The sequence below is a fragment of the Plectropomus leopardus genome, chromosome 13 (genome assembly GCF_026936395.1).
Source record: "Plectropomus leopardus strain MGB_pleo_1.0 chromosome 13, ASM2693639v1, whole genome shotgun sequence".
In the NCBI taxonomy this organism is placed as follows: Eukaryota; Metazoa; Chordata; class Actinopteri; order Perciformes; family Serranidae; genus Plectropomus; species Plectropomus leopardus.
This window is the reverse complement of record NC_142188.1, coordinates 2,768,186-2,786,105: the sequence shown is the minus strand read 5'-3', so window position 1 is coordinate 2,786,105 and position 17,920 is coordinate 2,768,186. Positions and strand designations below refer to the sequence as shown.

The 17,920-nt window shown below is 38.9% G+C and overlaps 1 long non-coding RNA gene across 1 annotated transcript in view; it reads right to left on the bottom strand.

Moving 5' to 3' along the window:
- LOC148187626 (uncharacterized) overlaps nt 1–17,920 on the bottom strand; it is a 151,152-nt gene that overhangs the window by 93,218 nt on the left and 40,014 nt on the right. Inside the window, exon 2 of the long non-coding RNA XR_015778433.1 lies at nt 4,226–4,303. This is a non-coding gene — a long non-coding RNA (uncharacterized LOC148187626). The remainder of the gene's footprint in view (nt 1–4,225; nt 4,304–17,920) is intronic.

The window sequence follows — 17,920 nt, the reverse complement described above, 5'->3', positions numbered from 1 at the left end:
GATTGCAGTTTTGGCAGAGTCGTGGTCCTGATGCTGATGACTTTGGCAAAAAGAAGCGCAGAGTCGTCCAGGAAAAAGGAAAATAACTTGTAAATGGTTCAGTTTTTTACCATAAACACAATGCCACATCATCTAGCAGCACTTTGTGTGATTTGGCCACTCAAATACGTGCCGGTGCACATTCATGATGCATGTATTTTTAACACGCGTGTGGTAACTCCACTGCTATTTTACCTCGAGATCCTTAGGACAGAGCATTGTGGTGACTCTGGAGCGCTGTAAAATACTTCCTCATTCAATTACACAAAAAGTAGTTCCAACCAAGCAATCTGATTGGTACACGTGACAGGACATGCTCAAATCTGATCACAGCAGACCTGCCTCATCACTACAAGAATCACTCCGCCATCTCTTAATCACCGCTTTTCAAAGACCATATTAACCCAGACCAGAGCACGCCGAGACCGAGACAAGACCAAGACGTGACTGAGACCAGAGTGTGCCGAGACCACGACAAGACCAAGACCTGACCGAGACTAGAGTGTGCCAAGACCACAACAAGACCAAGACTTGACAGAGACCAGAGTGTGCCAAGACCACAACAAGACCAAGACTTGACCAAGACCAGAGTGTGCCGAGACAAGACCAAGACTTGACAAAGACCAGAGTATGCTGAGACCACGACAAGACCAATACGTGACCAAGACCAAGACACAAGAGTGTGCCGAGACCATCTGGATCTAGGCATGATGTGATATGTAGGCTGGATCATTGGGACCATCAAGAGGCAGAATGAAGCAGAATACTTTGTTAGATAACAACATGATGTGAATTTTGTAAATGATGACATCGCTCTCTTTTTTCATTAATTTTGATTTTGCAGATGTAGTAATAAAATCTGTAGATGGAAAAAACGTTTTTTTTCAGCAGTTTTCTTAGTCGTAACAAGCATTTCTTTGTTTATATCCGTGGTATTTATTTAGTTTGGGAAACCCAACAATCTCTAGAAAGCTTAAGCACAAGTTGACCAGCGGACTAAACTACGACTAGAAAACGTGTCTGCGGTCAGGGTCGACCGAAATTGGTTTTTCAGGGCCGATATCGATAATGAGATATATAACAACCTCCAACCTCCAACACAAAACTTTGTTTAAATGCCTTTAACCGAAACGTTCAACATCATATGCAGCAAGTTCACTGCACCTTTTTATTATAAAGTTCAGTGAAAATTTAAACAAAAAATGAATAAATAAAAAAAGCTCCCTACTGACACTTTCTTTGCACTTTTTAATTTATTAATTTTATTGCCATTCATTAAAACAAAACGCCAATACAGATATTCCGCAAAAAGCCAAATATCGGCCCCAATAATCAGCCGGGTCGATAATCTGCAGGTTGTTACTAAGCTTCAATTTACTTGCAGGAGTAGTAAACAAAGTTTCTTTACTTTTTTTAGGATTCTACTGACCTGACTGATTCTTTTCTAGTAATTAGTCAGACTGTGTATTTCCATGCAAATGGAGATAACAGTTGGAAAAAGCTTTTTATTTTGAGAGCTAATTGCCTGAAAACATGAATACATTTTCGTTATACATTTTTATTTTGTTGGTTATAGTTGTATAATCGCATTATTACACTTTAGAGATGAGTTTTAACATCATTTGAGCACGACAGTCGCGGTTAGGACCGAGGCGCTTGTGTTTTTTAATACTTTGAAAAAAGTTTTCATACCAGCTAAAGCGCAACATATAAATGGATTTTTTTTTTTTTTTTGCACTTAACTCATCTTCTCAGCCAGTGCAGAGACTTCAAATATGTGTCAAATGACCCTGGAATAAAATACTCTCATCACTTAATGGTCCATGAGTTTAACCGTTAACGTGCTGCACTTACTGTAAGGAAAACAGCCAGAAAACCGTCTCCGTACATAAAGAAAATTTATACAGGCGGCACACACAAACACACAAATCCACACAGAGGCTATTTTGGCAGACAGCCACTCTTGAAGCAGTAATCCATAGTGATTGAACTGTGACATCCCAGCTAAAGCTTTACAGATGACAGTGCTGAGCTCTGGCTCTCATTTAACTGCTGTTCATTCATCAGCCTTTTCCTCCTTCAGACCACGAGAGAAAAAAAAACGATTTGGAGGTGATTTCAGACTTGCAGCTCTGGTGAAACTGTGTTTAAGTGTAAAAAAACATAACTGATAGGATGTTTTGGATTAGATTTGCAGACAGTGCTCCCCTGAAACATCGGCGAGTGCGACATCTGTGCCGCTGCGCAAAGTTAATGACGACTTATAAAACAGAAATTCCTCGTCCTCGGCTCTGATTGGCCGAGATGAAGCTGTTGTTAAACACCCAATAAACGCGCACCTGCGACCACATAAATGTTAATTTAAATGTTAATGCGCCAAAAGGAAGATGTCCTCTTGCACCGTGACTGGAGCTAAACTGCTCGATGGAAGGTTTCACTTATTACAAGACGAATAAAGAGAAGAGTTTGGTTTTTTTGAGCATGTCTGCAGCCCTTTGTTTAAGAAATAAAAAGCTGGCGTGCTGAGAGGCTTCACATCTCCAGGGCTCAGCCTCTCGAGCTTTCAAGCTTCGTCACATTGACAGTGAAAAGAGGGACTGTGGATGCGCTAACACCAGGGTCGGTATAGAGCCATGTTTTTTTTTATGGTTCCTGCCTTTTCGTGCTTTGCTGAAATGAATGTGATCTGTGTGTCGGGAGCCTCAACAATCATTACACAAGTCTACAAAGTGTCTGTGGTGCAGCGCTGCAAACTGTCAGCTGTTGACATCACTGATTAGAGGTTTTTGCTCTCTGGACTCTTGTCTGCTGGGGAGGAGAAGCACCGAGCGCACCACCTCCTCCTCCTCCTCAATTACATCAAAACACAGAGCCCAGGAGGAGATGTGAGGAGGGGGGCGAGGAGAGAGAGGAGACCGCAGGAGCAGAAAATTAAAGAATAAGCCCAGAGAGTCCACAGTGATTTAAGGAGGAAAGTCTTTGTCTTTTAAAATCCTGTTAGCTGATTTAACATCAGAGTAAAGCGAGCTGTGAAGAGCTCATCGCTCCTGTAAAACAGTCTGAGCATCAGAGTAATAAAACACACTGCGGTATTACTGATGTTAAAGTTACAATGTACACATATAAAAACACAAATATACTGACGCTGTGATCACATTTTCAACATCTGGGGAGACCGATCAACACGCTCTGTGGACGAACCTCCGGGGAGTTTGGGGAATTTCCCCCAGGGAAAATATAGAAACTTCTAAACTGACCATTTTAGATTATTTTTTAAGCAAAAAATCACACTTTTGATTCAAGGTGGTAAAGTGGGAACATGGAAGCTATAAAGAAGATGGGTTGCAATTTAATGCTAAAAGCATTTAAACAAAAGATTGATAGCTGTTTCCAGTGCATTTATATTTTTATCTTTTTTACATTATATTATTTTTTTTTATATATTATATATATTATTATTTAATCTAGGTCACTCTATATGGACAGCAGTTAACACTAACACAACATTAAACTTTACATGTGATCAAAAATTAATATTTAATACGTGATTAATAAAACAGTTTCTTAGCATTGACCAAACATTGACTTTGCCCGCCTTGTTTATGCATTTATGACGTCAAGTTGGCAACTCGTGTTATAAAATAACGTTATTTTCAAAGTTAGTATACTCGCCCGGCATACTTTATAGTTCAAAGTTTGCTAATAGACGCAGATACTAAAGTGAACTATTAAAAGTAAATGATAGCTATTAGGAGCAAATAAAGACATATATCATTTTTCATTTGAATTATTAAGCACACATAAGCGGCGGTATTTGACGCCTACAGAATGAAAACGGGCTGATGACTGAGGAGTGCAGCAGAAAAGTGCACACAGGATGACTTTATCTATCGGTGTAAATCACTGGTTTCATCACAATATGATATTATATCGATACTTCGGACAAAGATACAACATTTGCTGATATCACTAAGTCTACCTTTTTGATTTTAGATTTCAGAAAATGAAACTTTTTTGGCCAAATTCAGACAATAAATAAAATTTAGAAACTTGTAAACGCCTGACAACAAAATGTGACGTGCGTCTCGTTTGGGTGCATCACTCCGTTCAGCTGACGGAAACCATGAGCACCACAGTATCATCCATTAAGAACAAGACAGAGGAAGAAATAACGGTGACTTCCTACCTGTACGAGCTGTCCTGACGTCAGATTATGTGTCAGCGCCTCCATTTTTACGTTCCTTTAGTCCGTAAAAGGGTCCACCTATCCAGAGAAGGAAAAGAAGTTTGTCATGAAAAGTGAATCCATGATGTGAAGTCCAGTGTTGTATGTTAACTTGTATTATACTTTTTTAGTTTTCCACTTTGGGACAGCCCCTGTAGTGCAGCGTTCGCTCTCAGTTTAGAGGGCGAACACGCTCCGTCACGTGTCTTTGCTGCCACCGTGCTGCGAACTCTGAAGCCTTTTTCTCTGAATGACGGCTCGGTGACGGTCAGTGTGTACTATGATGTATTCTGCTTAATACTTGGAGAACAAAAGCAATACTGATATCATTAGAAAGCTGTGAATGTATTCTTTCTTGAAGTGGATTTGATTTTTTTTCTACTTAGATTCTTATTTAGAAATAATAAGGGGACATTTTGAGGAGATATTTTTTGGGAAAGTGTCTGCCCCAGTATTAGGAGTCGACAGATTATCGGCCTTGGCATTAGTATTATTATCTGTATTGGCATTTTATTTTGATGATCGCCAACAGAATGAATTAAAAAGTGCAAAAAAAGTGTCAGCATGGAAGGAACTCTTACTCTGTAAAACTTCAGGGAGCTATTCGTATTTATTTATCTATTTTTGTTTTTTTAATTGTCACTCAATTTTATTTTTAAAAAGTTGCAGGAAACTTGCTATATGTGATGTTTAAAGTTTCAGCTTTGATTTAACACTTGTAATGCACTCTTTAAACAAGGCAAGATAGTCATTACTTTTTTGAAAGTAGCTGTGCACACGTGTTTTTATTGACACACAAAGTGTGATTTTTTGTGGTTTTTTGTGATTTTTTGTGTTTTTTTGTGATTTTTTTTGTGATTTTATGTGAGTCTCTTGGGTGTGGCTTTTTCATGTTGTTGGAGCCCCAAACTGAAGGTAATATTCTGTCACTGTGTGACTGACAATAAAAACATTTTTGAATCTTGAACTTTTGAAGGACATTTAAACAAAATTTTGAGTTGGAATTTGTTATGTAGCAAACTCTAAATATTGACGGAAAGATTTTAATTTTATTGTAAATGCATGTTGGTTCCAAATATTGGTTATTGGCCTCATTAACTACTAATAACTGGTATTAGTATCAGCCCTGAAAAATATAATATATATAATATCAACTGATACACAGTATATATATATACACACATACACATACACACATATAAATGCTGGCTTTACTATTGTTGACTAATATCCCAGCAGTGATGGATGGAGGTGAGGAGCCGCAGCAAAGTGTGAAAATACCGAATGCATGAAAAATGAGAGGAATATGTTCCCCCCGACATGAAAAGCGCACATGAAGCAGGCAGCCAAACATACAGTCAGGAGGTCTGAGAGTGAAATTACAAAGTGCAAAGTCAGAGTGTGGAGGCTGAGCCGCGGGATCAAAGTGTGTATTTACCTTCAACTCCAGTGACCTGACTTAAATCGGTGCGCATGCCAACAAGGTTTCACTGTCAGGGAAGTTTTCATTTGAAATCAAAGGTGAGGCGCGTACGACTCCATCAGAGCAGACTCTTCCTGCTCCTCAACCGCAGATTCAGCGGTCCAGCTTCAACCAGGAAGTTTGACTCGCTGGAAATTATTTAATAAAAATTGGGCTAAACTTGTATCTGAAGATGCATGAAAATGGTGCATCCAGTTCATATCGTGGCCCCCTATAATACGGACTTTAATTTTCACATGATTATAGAGCTGGAATGATTATTTAACCCTTTGAATCTGGAACATTACTTTCCTGTTGCTTTTGGTTGCCTTTCACAAGTATTTAAATCTGTGAACATCCTGCAAATTAGGGCAATTTCTTTCAAAAACATGGGAAAAATGTCAACGAGAAGCTTGGCAAGAAATGCGCAAGAAATTAGTGGATTTATAAAATTGTTTTTAAAAAGCTACAGAAAATGACTAAGGAAAAACTATATATTTATAATTATTAGAATTGCAGAGTTAAAATTATTATTAAAAAACGTAGGGTTTCTTTGTTTTCTTTACTTTTCTTTTTTTAAACATATTTTCATGTAATTTTTTTATAACATTTTACAAATTTCTTTCTAATTAATCATGGTACAAAAGAATTTTGATTTTAAGCACTTTTCCAGGTCATTTCATTTTTTCATGCTTCCTTTTTCTTTTTTAAACTTATTTTGCTACAACTTTTTACTAATTTCTTGGTTATTAATAATGTTTTTAAAGTATTATTATTTTAAGCACTTTCCCAGGTCATTTCCTTGTTTTTTGTACTTCTTTCTTTTTTTGTTTAACAAATTTTTAGGTAATTTTCTTTTAACTTTTTACGAATTTCTTGCTCATTTTTGGTCATTTTTTCTGTGGTTACTCGCTGCCTAAGGTTTCAAAGAGTTATCAAACTGAATAGATGATTGACAGAAAATTAATTGGCATCTATTTTGAAAAGTGATTATTTATCTCTGGCAAAATGCCAAATATTCACTGGCTTCAGCTTCTCTTTTTCTGTTCTCTGTCATTAATTGAGTATCTTTCAGCTCTAAACTATTTGATAATTAAAACAAACGATCTGAAGACGCCACTGTGGGTTTTGGGGAAACTTTGATGACCATTTTTCATTATTTTATTGGTTGCAGGCCTGCGTGATTGACATCCACACATGTAAGCTGCTCGAGTTCACTTCTCAGAAAAACCCCAGTAAAGTCGGTTTGACTTGCGATAACAATCATGGTTGAACATAGAAAAAGGAAAAAGCAACTACTGAGGTCGACGGATTATCCAAAGAAAGAGACGTCACAGTGCTGGCCGCGCTGACAAATGATCTCTGGAAACTGCAGCGCGAAAAATAGCAGCAGAGCATTGTGGCAGCAAATACACACGAGGAAAAGACAGAAATATAAATGCATACGATGCAAAAATAGAAATGGTGGAAATTGAAGGCGGAACATCTACGAGTACATGAAAACGGTGCAAACTCCATCTGCTGATGGCAAGTATATCAAACTACATTAACACTGTTTTAATTACAGTGACTCACTGAGTAAAAGAGGCTTCTCGCAAATAAAGAAAGGAAAAAATAAACAGGATCTGGCACATTTCCAAAGTAAACAGAAGTTTTTTGATATTATTTGTCATTGAGCATGTGTTTCAGTGCTAGAGTCTTATTCAATCCACTAGTGTTTCCGATGATATTTACTTATTTTTATTCACCTTTCTGCACTGATCTGCCTCCTTTTCATTGACTAAAATGACATCTCAGTACAGGGCATGATGAAACTGATATATCCCTACAACCACAGATCGCATTAATCCCTCTAAATCTTACACACTGAACCTTTAACAACAGTGAAAAATACTTTGTGTAACCTCCTTAAACGAGGTAACAGGTATATTCTTCCATACTACAGAGCTCCACTGTTGTCCAAAAAACTAAAACCACACTGATGCATTAGATGACATGTTCCTTTATCAGCATGAAAACACACTTTAGTTTATTTTGACTCAATCCGACACACACTGTCCTCTAGAGCACCAAATGTGGATTAATCCGCCACTGAAAATAGTCCCCAACAAAAAATCCACTTTTTTACTACTTTTTGAGAAACAAATGCTAAAACTACAGTGACTAATGGCTTTGGGGAACTACAGAGCATTTGAAAAAGTGTAGTTACTATATATATTTAAAAATTTCCACCTTCAAAAGGAACCACTAAGTTTGTGTTTGTGGGTTTTGGTCCTTCAATGTTTTTCGTTGACGAGAAAAATACAGGAAAAACCTCACCTCATCCTCTTAATAAAACATACTTAAGGCACAATATGACACTTAATTAATGGGTGTGTTTTTTTAAATAAAAAATAAGTCAACAAGTAAAACGAAGTACATTAAATGCGCTCATTAAAAACTCTTTAGCAGCGGATAGAAATGTTTTAGCTCTGAAATCTTCTCACTGTTTGGTTCATGTGAGGCTCAGATTATTTTTAAGAGTTTCTTCTATCAAATGACAGCACTTCTAAACCTGGACCGCCGTGTTTATTTCTGGTTACAACCAATAATGGTGAAAGTCTGGCACGGAGAGAAAAAAAAAAGATTTATCTGGTACTTTGCAGCAGCTTCTAACACGATTCAGCCAATCAGAGCTGAGAGCTGCAACTTAGCGGTGTATCAGAGGGAGTTAATGGCACGGGGAAGATGGAAGTACACAGCACCGCGAGGCGTGAAGAGGAGAAGACTTTGCATTAAGAGGAGGAGGAGGAGGAGGAGGAGGAGAGCGGTGTGACGGGGAGAGGAAGGAGCTGGAGGAGGAAGAAAATGGCGAAGATGGAGGAGGAGGAGGAGGCAAAGGAGGAGGAGGAGGAGGACATGTTCTGCTGTCTCCACCAGCAGATGCTGAGGGGTCCAACAGCACACACAGCAAAACTCTCCCAGTCCACTGCCAGATAAATAGCTTTACACACACACACACACACACACACACACACACACACACACACACACACACACACACACACACTCGAAACTAAATAAATAGCTTTATACTCAGCAACAGCCAAAGTGGGTCAGACATCAAAGTAGCCACTCGAAAAGCTGCTGGAGCTGTCGACGCACACAAACACACACGCATGGGCACACACACACTTGCTTACTCCAAATTGCTACTTGAACTGTCTACACACACACACACACACACACACACACACACACACACACACACACACACACACACACATACACATTTGGAGACACACAACTTGTGCTTACTCCAAATTGCCACACTCCTCTCCTCTTCTTTCCCTCCTCACTCTTCTTTCTTTCTTTTCTCCACACTCTCACTCACACTCACACACACACACACACACACACACACACACACACACACACACAACCTCTTGCGTCTTGTAAATTGCAGTGAGCGGGTGCCATGGCTGACCAAATAACAGCAATCAGGAAGTCTGAGTGCTGAGGGACAAAGGCTGCCGGCCACTTTAGATAGACACACACACACACACACACACTCTTTGTCACACACCTTCAGCAGCACGGATAGTGTCCGTTTTCTCAAAAATAGACCAATAGGAGGTCAAATAATGGGAAGTACAGTATCGACTCAAAGGATGTGGGAAGTCAAGCTCTGATGATCTTAAATATTAAACATCCTTCATGTATGATGCCTCGTTCGGAGAATCTGCCGCCTCTTTCTGCTCACTGTTTGTGTTTTGAAGCACATTTATCGTTCGGTTCGGCCTCAGCGCTCTCATCAACCTCGTTTCAAGCCGCAGCTGGCAGCTGTTTTCTACAAACAAGCCTCACTCTGTGCTCTACCTGCCCGCCACCGAACGGCGAAAACACAAAGTTAGAGACGAGTTTGTAGAAACTAAAAGAGCCGGATGTTTTCAGCAGGAGGTGAAGGAGATCAGATGTACGACTAATGGGAAGATGTTTCTCGAAGCGGTCATGGTTTTCGGTATAAATGTATGAATGCAGCTTAAAGTTACGTTTTAAAATAAACTGAATTTGTAAATAAAGGTTTACTGCAGATCAACCTGCTGATGGTGATTACTGTGAAAAATCTCCTAAACGCATGGAGACACCTTCAAAATGTTTTTCTGTGCATCCAAGAGCCAAAAATCAAAGTGTGTTGAGTTTATTTTCACTTAAGACAAAGAAAAGCAGCAAATATCAAACCGGCTGCTTATAGATCAGAGTAGATTGTGATGCATTCCCAAATATTTCTTATGCCTCCCTTTTCTTTCGTTTTTGTTTTTTTGGTTTGCATTTTTTTCTCAGAAATACTTTCTATTTTTGTAATTTCTAATTATTATCATTATTTTACCTTGTGATTTATTGTTTTATGTATATGTATATGAGTCATGTGATTTGATAACCACCAAAATCTAGCCAGTTCATTGCTGAGTCCAAATGACCAAGTGATCTTATCCAAAACTCGTTGTTTCAGGCGGACACTGGAGCACACACACCGGCTGCACCGACACATCTGTTCATCTGACTAGAGAGTGTTAATTCACTGCTCATTACAATTATTATTATAGGCACATGTGAACTCAGTCACTGTTTCTCAGTTTGTTTGAGGGGTTTCGTTACAGATTTGTACAAAATTAAGCGATAACATCAAAATGCCGATAAAACACAAGTTTGAGATGACTGTGTTTCCATTGATTGATGTTCTGTAACTTCTTCTCTGGTGATAACATCCCAGTAACCATGGCGATGGATGTTTAAAACATCAGCAGCTTTATTTCTATTGCAGCCACCAAACCAGCCGTCATTATTTCCAATCCAAGGCCACGTAGGCGTGTTATGGAGCCGTGATGGAAAGGCGAGCCCCTTATACGTGGGAGCGGCCACGTATGAGGGATTTCTGGGAGATGTAGTCCACGATTTCACAGAGGAATTGTGGATTCAAAACTTCAGATGATCTGCTCAACTTTTCTAGCTCCTGCTGCATCATGAGGGAGCCGGTTCCTCCTGGCGAGCACACAGCCATAGCATCATGTGAGCTAGAGAAGACTAAAAATTGTTTCCATTGCAGTTTTGTGAAACGTGTTTTTCTAATCAGCTGAAATGCCACCACATGAGTGCTAAAACGTTATTTTGTGATAAATAGGAGGTTTCTTGAGGGTTAATGAAAACCCCCTACAGATGAACAGTAATAAATCTCAGTTTCAGTGACCCTAAACTTCGTTTGCATGTGGACGACAGGCCAAAAGAGGAAAATATGAGTTTACAAAAATATCTGTCTATGTGCAGACCGAGCCTTAATTCAGACAATTCATCAGTTAACAGACTTTTGCAAGATGACCATAGGGAGTTTTTATGGTGTAAAGTACTGTACATACACTTGTGAAGTACTTGTACATCCATGTCATGCTTTTCTTCTACACCCCTACGTTTCAGATGCAAATATTGCACTTTGTACTCAACTGCATTATCTGACAGCTAATTACTTTACGGATTAAGAATTTACAAAAACATTCGATCAGTTTATAAAATATGAAGCTGTGTTACAGATTTAACTATCAAGGAGTATAAAAAGTACTGAGAATTTCTATTGTTAATAATTTAACGACTTAATTACACATTACACAGCTGTTTGAGAACTATTGAGACAATTATAGAAGAGCAGCAGAGTTTCTGCAGTTTTGGAGGCGAGACAGAAGGAAAAAGTTTCAGCAGTTTGACCTTCTGGGAGAAAAAAACAGCTTGGACTCGAGTTTTCTCAGGACTTCTGCTAAGTTCAGATTAAAGTAGGCAGACTCTGCAATGGACTTGATGCTGCTATTAAAGTTTAGCTCTGAGTTTATTACTCCACCAAGATTTCAGACTTGGCAAAACCAGGCGAGGGAGGAAATAGAAAGCACCATTAACGTGTGTGATCTACTAGAAAGTTACTTTAGGGTCAATTAAAAAACACGGCAAACACTCCCAGACTCCTAAATTGCATCAGATGAATCATGGAAACATAAAATCACGGCGTACGGGCATCTCTGGCTAACCTGAGTCGTAAACATAAACATCGGCTCATCCCTAAATAACCCTCTGTAGTTACTCCACTCCACTCTCTGCACATTTGAGAAGTTGTGTTCTTTATTGAAGTCAAACTTCCCTTTGAGTGCGTCTACAGTACGTTTCTGAATTTAGCTCTTGCAAGCGCAGGCATCCCATACAACAAACAGGGAGTGATTTATTGTAGCAGACAGCCAGTGTTTTCACTGTCAGGAGGTTGGTAATAGGAGCCAATTGAAGAGTGAAAGAAACATTGTGTTGCTTTGAGTGTAGGAACTATAGCGAGGAGCGCTGTGGGAACGTGCTGTTCTTTTCTGTCACCCTCCTCAAACTCCAGCACACCTCCACAGGATCTGGACTCAGTCTTTAGCTCCCATACAACTGGCTGCAAGCCGCACACTCTCATTGTGTCATGCAAAAACAAGGAGAAGAATTCATTATTTTAGTCCTTAATCAGATTTTCAGTTGGATGTTGCTCCTCTGCATGGGTGGATGGTAGGCGGACGAAATACAAAATGGCACTACCGAATGTTATTTTATTCAAAAATGTGGAGATTTTATTTAAATGTCTTTTCTGTAACTGAGCACATTAACAGAGATGTTTTGTCCACAATCAGTTCGTGTCCCAACCTTTTCTTTGTACATTTGTATTTATTTATGTTAAAGGAGCGGTTTGTTCGATGAGTGGTTTCTTCTTTGCGCCTCAGGCTGCATGCTCGCTTCTTATCAAAAAACCACTTCATTTCCCCCTCACCTCGGCCGCCCTGGAAAGAATCACCTTAGCCATAAGCCGAGGCTGCCACAATTCACCTTACTGTGGCCCCGGGGCACAGGGATGGCACTCAGGCGTGAACACACTGGATGACAACTCAATGAATAAAATGAATAAAATGGCTGCAGTAATGACTCGGATGAGGTGGCTGCTCCACTCCACTAGTTGTAGAGTTTTATTACTGCGAGGAGAAAAAGATTCACCAAAACAGGTAAACCTGGAGCAGAGGAAGATTCGAGGCTGCAACATTTCCAGCCGCCACGGCACAGAGCTCCTGCTCAGCGTCACGCAGAGTGGTTTTTATTAACCCTTTGAAACCTGGAGCTATTTGTCGCATTGGAACCTGAGCAAACCGGTTTGATGTCTTTCGATAACACGGGGAAAAAGCATGACAAACATGGCAAGAAATGTCCCGCAGATTGCAAGACATTAGCAAAATGACAATAAAATTACATTTAAAAAATTGTGTTTTTGTCCCAAAAACATAAAAATACAATAAATATGAATATGAACATTTTGATTCATATTCTTGTTTTTTTGTTTTTCATATTTTCAAATAATTTTCTTGCAACTTTTTCACAAATTTATGGGCCATGTTTTGTAAAGGCACTTGTTGCCTTCTCCCTGTGTTTTTTAAAAGAATTTAATTTATTTTTATTATTTCTTTTATTTTTTAATTTGATCAGGTTTCAAAGGGGGGCAGAAATCACATAATAACGCTCAATGGAAACGCAGTCATCTCACAATTGGGTTTTATCGACATTTTGAAAATATCGCTCACGTTTTGCGTGAATCTCTAATGGAAATACGCCTTTGTCTTAATATGACAAAGAAAACTTTATGACAGTTAGGATTTTTTAAATTATTTGTTTCATTTTATGCCAATATTGGTTCTACAAAAGCATCATAACCTAATTATAAATTAAAAAAAAAAAAACCAAACTCTCGATTTAAAAAATAAAAATACCGCAACTTACATCACAATTTAAAAAAAAAAAAAACTGCCACAAGATTGAAGCATTTCAGCCTGCAACAAGTACAATAACAGCCCGGAAAAACCTGGAGGGACTGTTTATTACTCTTGGCTGAACTTTTTCTTCTAGCACCAATAACTATCCCTTTAATAAATGTATTCAGTAATTTATAAATGAAAATAGCTTTAATAAAGAAAAGCATCTGGAGGGAGACCGTTCATCAAAAGCACAAACATGAAAAAGAAGCCTGCTGGTGAAATCTGACCTGCGAGTTACAGACGGTTTTATCTGTGTCTTGAAGGCGGTGGGTTGGACACCTCCTTTAATTTAAAGGCTGTTTCTTCCATTCATGTGTAGCAGCAGAACACATGAAACACAGGCCTCCAGACTGGGTCCTAAACTAAAGGTCTACATCTTAATACGTGTCAGAAAATAACAAACTCAAGCAGCGCGCGGCTTTTATCAGCGTCACCTCGATGACACTAAAACTAAACATCACAGGCTCGTAGCATTAGCTTTTGCTGCACAGCTGTCGTATTGTTGTATTATACATTAGCCTGAACGGGTATTCGTGTTATTGTGTCCACCCCCCCGTGGCAGTGCTCCCCTGCTGTTCTGTGCTATTGAGGCAGTAATTGCACAGTCTCACTTTGCTTTATACTGTGTGCACAACCTCATATCACCCTGGCGTTTGCTCACTGTGCCGTTTTACAGCCTCAGGAATTATGTATAAAGCTCTGTAACTCTTACTTTAGGAGTTTATGCAACTTAATGCTTTCGTCAGCGGGATTCAAAACCGGACACTCAGTATTACTCCCTGCGCACTGGACGCTCACACACATCTCTGCTTTATTACACTGTATGACCTGCTTAAATGAATTACCACATAAATACATAATAATTCTAAATAACTTATGTATAATGCCATTTATAGATCATCATTGATCATACTTTATGGCTACTATCGTGTTTCTTTTCTCCTACTTGATTTTTATATAATTTTAGATAATTGTTTTATCTTTGCTCCTCTTTTATTTTTATTGATTTTTTAAAATTTATTTAAAATAATCTCTTTACTGTTTTATTGCAAATCTGTATATTTTATGTTTTTTATATTTTATTGCTCTGTAATGCACTGTACAAATAAAGCAGCCTTGCCTTTGCAGTGCTGCAATGTCACCAACACACACTCATATCAGTGCACGATGAATTGAGACTCCTCTCTCTGAGCTCCATCTGTCTCCTCTCCTCTCTGCGGCTCCTCCTCTCCTATTCTATTTTCTCCGTCGTCGCCTTCTGTTTGTCTCGTAACTGCTTGAACCCTGACCGACATTGTCCTCGTGTTGTCATGGCGACAATATGGGCGAAGTTTAAGTGTTGCTAATTGTTGCACGGATATATTTTTCATGCTGTTATATGCCTCCGTCTCTCCCTCTCTCCCTCTCTCTGCTGGCTGTCGTGCAGCGCCTCCTCGTCTCTAAGCCCGGACTCCTTCCTCACTCATGATCTCACACTGATGTTGCACTTCAGCGATGAGGAGGAAGTCTGTGCGGACAGAAATCGATGGCTAATGAGCCTTGAAATTCTTGTATTCCTTTTATGGCATCTTATCATTTTCTTTTGCCGCTTGTGTCTTAACTCGAGTTGATGCTTCTTTTTTTCTTTTTTTTGAAAAAGCAATTTACAGACATTGTTGTAATTACTGCAGTTTAGCTGAGAGTGTTTCTGCATTGTTCAGAACTCGACTTTATGTTTGGGTGAGATGAGTGTTTCTGTAAAGATGACCTTTTACTGTTGTTATGTGTGAAATTCAGCAGTTTGATGTAATTTCTATGTTATAAAATATAAGTAAAGTTTACAAATGTTAAGAATGCTCTTTCCAAAATGCAGACAGCACAAGATGAGTTGATTATTAATAAGTGTCATAGTTTGGAAATGTTAATATTAAGGGTGGACCGATTTTGGATTTTCAGGGCCAATACCGAATATTGTTAGTTAATGAGAGCAATAATCAATATTTGGAACCGATATGCTCGTACAAGAAAACTGAAATTCTTTCTGACAATATTCAGAATTTTGAAAATAATAAACTTGTGTTTAAATGCCTTTAGCAAAAGTTTAATCAGAACTGAGACTTTAAACATCGTATACGGTAATTTCCCAGCAACTTTGTTTTGTAAAGTCAAGGGAAATTAAAAAATAAAAATAAAGTAATAAAGTATAAAAAATAAAAGTAAGTAAAAAATAAAGTATAAATAAAAAAGACCCCTAAAGTTGTTACAAAGTAAAAGTTCCTCCCAATGCTGACACTTTTTTCGCATTTCTTAATTAATTAACTAATTTTATCTGCAAAATGCAAAATATCGCCCCCAATAATCGGCCAGGCCAGCTTCAAGTCTTTCTGCAGAAGTCTGCACATACAGTATATAGAGCTGCATACATGAACGCTCTTTCATCAAACTCTGTACAAACTTTAGCCGTGAACAATAAGAACAAGTTCTGTGAACAGACAGCAGAGCCATTTTCAATGTTTTGCTTTATGTAGACACATAAATATGCTTCTAACAAAAAAATGTAAGTACAAAACAGCAGAAAAAAGAGCCGCAATAAAGACTGACCCACTACGATCCAGATGTGTCAGAGCGGTGAAGGGACGACCAACTTTTGTAAACCATCCTGGAAGTTAGCATCACACCGGCTCCCTCGTCAAAAACCTTTTGGGATTTTTGAATGGGAGATTTTGATTTTTGCCAAAATGAAATCAGCAGAAGTAAATAAAAAAAACTTGTTAGGCTATGAAGGAACGGCATCGTGGTCGCACGACTTAAACGTCACCACCACGAATCGTTCTTCTGATCTGATTTAGGTGTGATGACGTCTAACGTCCCAGACTAGTCCCGATTAGCCACTTGTTAGCAATCGCCTTTTTTAAGACGAGTAAGTTCAACATTTGGGTTAATACAGACATATTTTATGTTGCAGAACAAAACATCTAAATATCTTTAGTCTGTGTCAACCACAGACCTTATTTAAGAGATTTTAATGAAACCCATTCAAAAAAAATCCAGAGACTTTGAGTCGAGGGAACCAAAAGTGCAAAAATTGTAACAGACTTCTGCATTTTAGGACTCATTACTTCACCACTCCATCCAGATGTGTCATCAGCATCATGAATAGTCTTGTGATTGCCACTTTAAATTTGGCTGAAATCTGATTTTGGTTCCATGAATCTGTTCAAACATAAAACCACCAAAAAGTTTCGACTCTAACTCTCCATTTGAAACAAATACTCAACAATCACTGAGTGAGAATCGTATCAAAGGAGCGGCCGGGCCGTAACTCCTCCACTGACAGTCGCCTTCAACACAGTACAAAGCACGACGCAGCCACAAGTTGTGTTTGGAGTAAAAAGCATGCAGGCCTCCCTTTTCGTGACAAGAAAAAAACAGACTGGAAAAGCTCTCATCTCCAGATGCAAACCTAAAAGCTCAAACTCTGGAAGTTTGTCCAAGTATTCTGGGAAATGAAAACAAGAGACACTTTTTGATTCATTTTCTCTCCAAGTCTGGTTTCTATTAACATCAACTAAAATGGGAACATTTCAAAGATAAAGACAGAATGACACAGTGTTTTGGATTTACAGATCTGATTCTTCACTTATCGGGATTCCAGCTGCAGCACATATTTTACCGTCTCCTGCCGTCAGACGTACAGTAGAAGCACAGAAAATGATACGTTTGTGACGCTGAGGGAATGAGGACTGAGCTGACCGATAGCAGGAGTTATCCATTCTTTGCATGTGCTTGAATCTGCAGAGCGAATCTCCAACACGAAAAATGAACCTGACCCAGAATGGCAGCACATCAGATTTCTGCCTCGCACGCACCAAACCAGAGCTCTTTCCATGGCAACCGTATCAGTGGCTTGTTTGGCAGCCGCCTGCAGTCTACCAACCAAATGACAAATCAACAATGCTGATTCAATCACACTTCCACCGAGATGCCTTTAATTCCTGTCTCTCTCAGTGTGTGTGTGTGTGTGTGTGTGTGTTTTCTGTGTGTTTTCTGTGCGTCTGTCCACCAAGATATGTCGACTGCGGATCAAGATAGAGCCGAGCAACTAAAACAAGAATGCTAAGTGGGCCTGTGGGATAAAAAAAAAAATAAGAGTGTAGGTTTTATTTGACAGGAAGGACACAGTCTGGATCACACAGACAAAAATGCATCACTGCTCCTCCACATTATCACCGCAAAAGAAACTAAAGATACATCCTGTACTCAAGTGACAGTATGACAGTGTGAAAATAGTATTAAAGGGATACTTTACCAATTAGTTTGGGTAGTTTGTGTCAGTGAAGTGTGGTAAACTTCCTTCCATCGGAAATATCG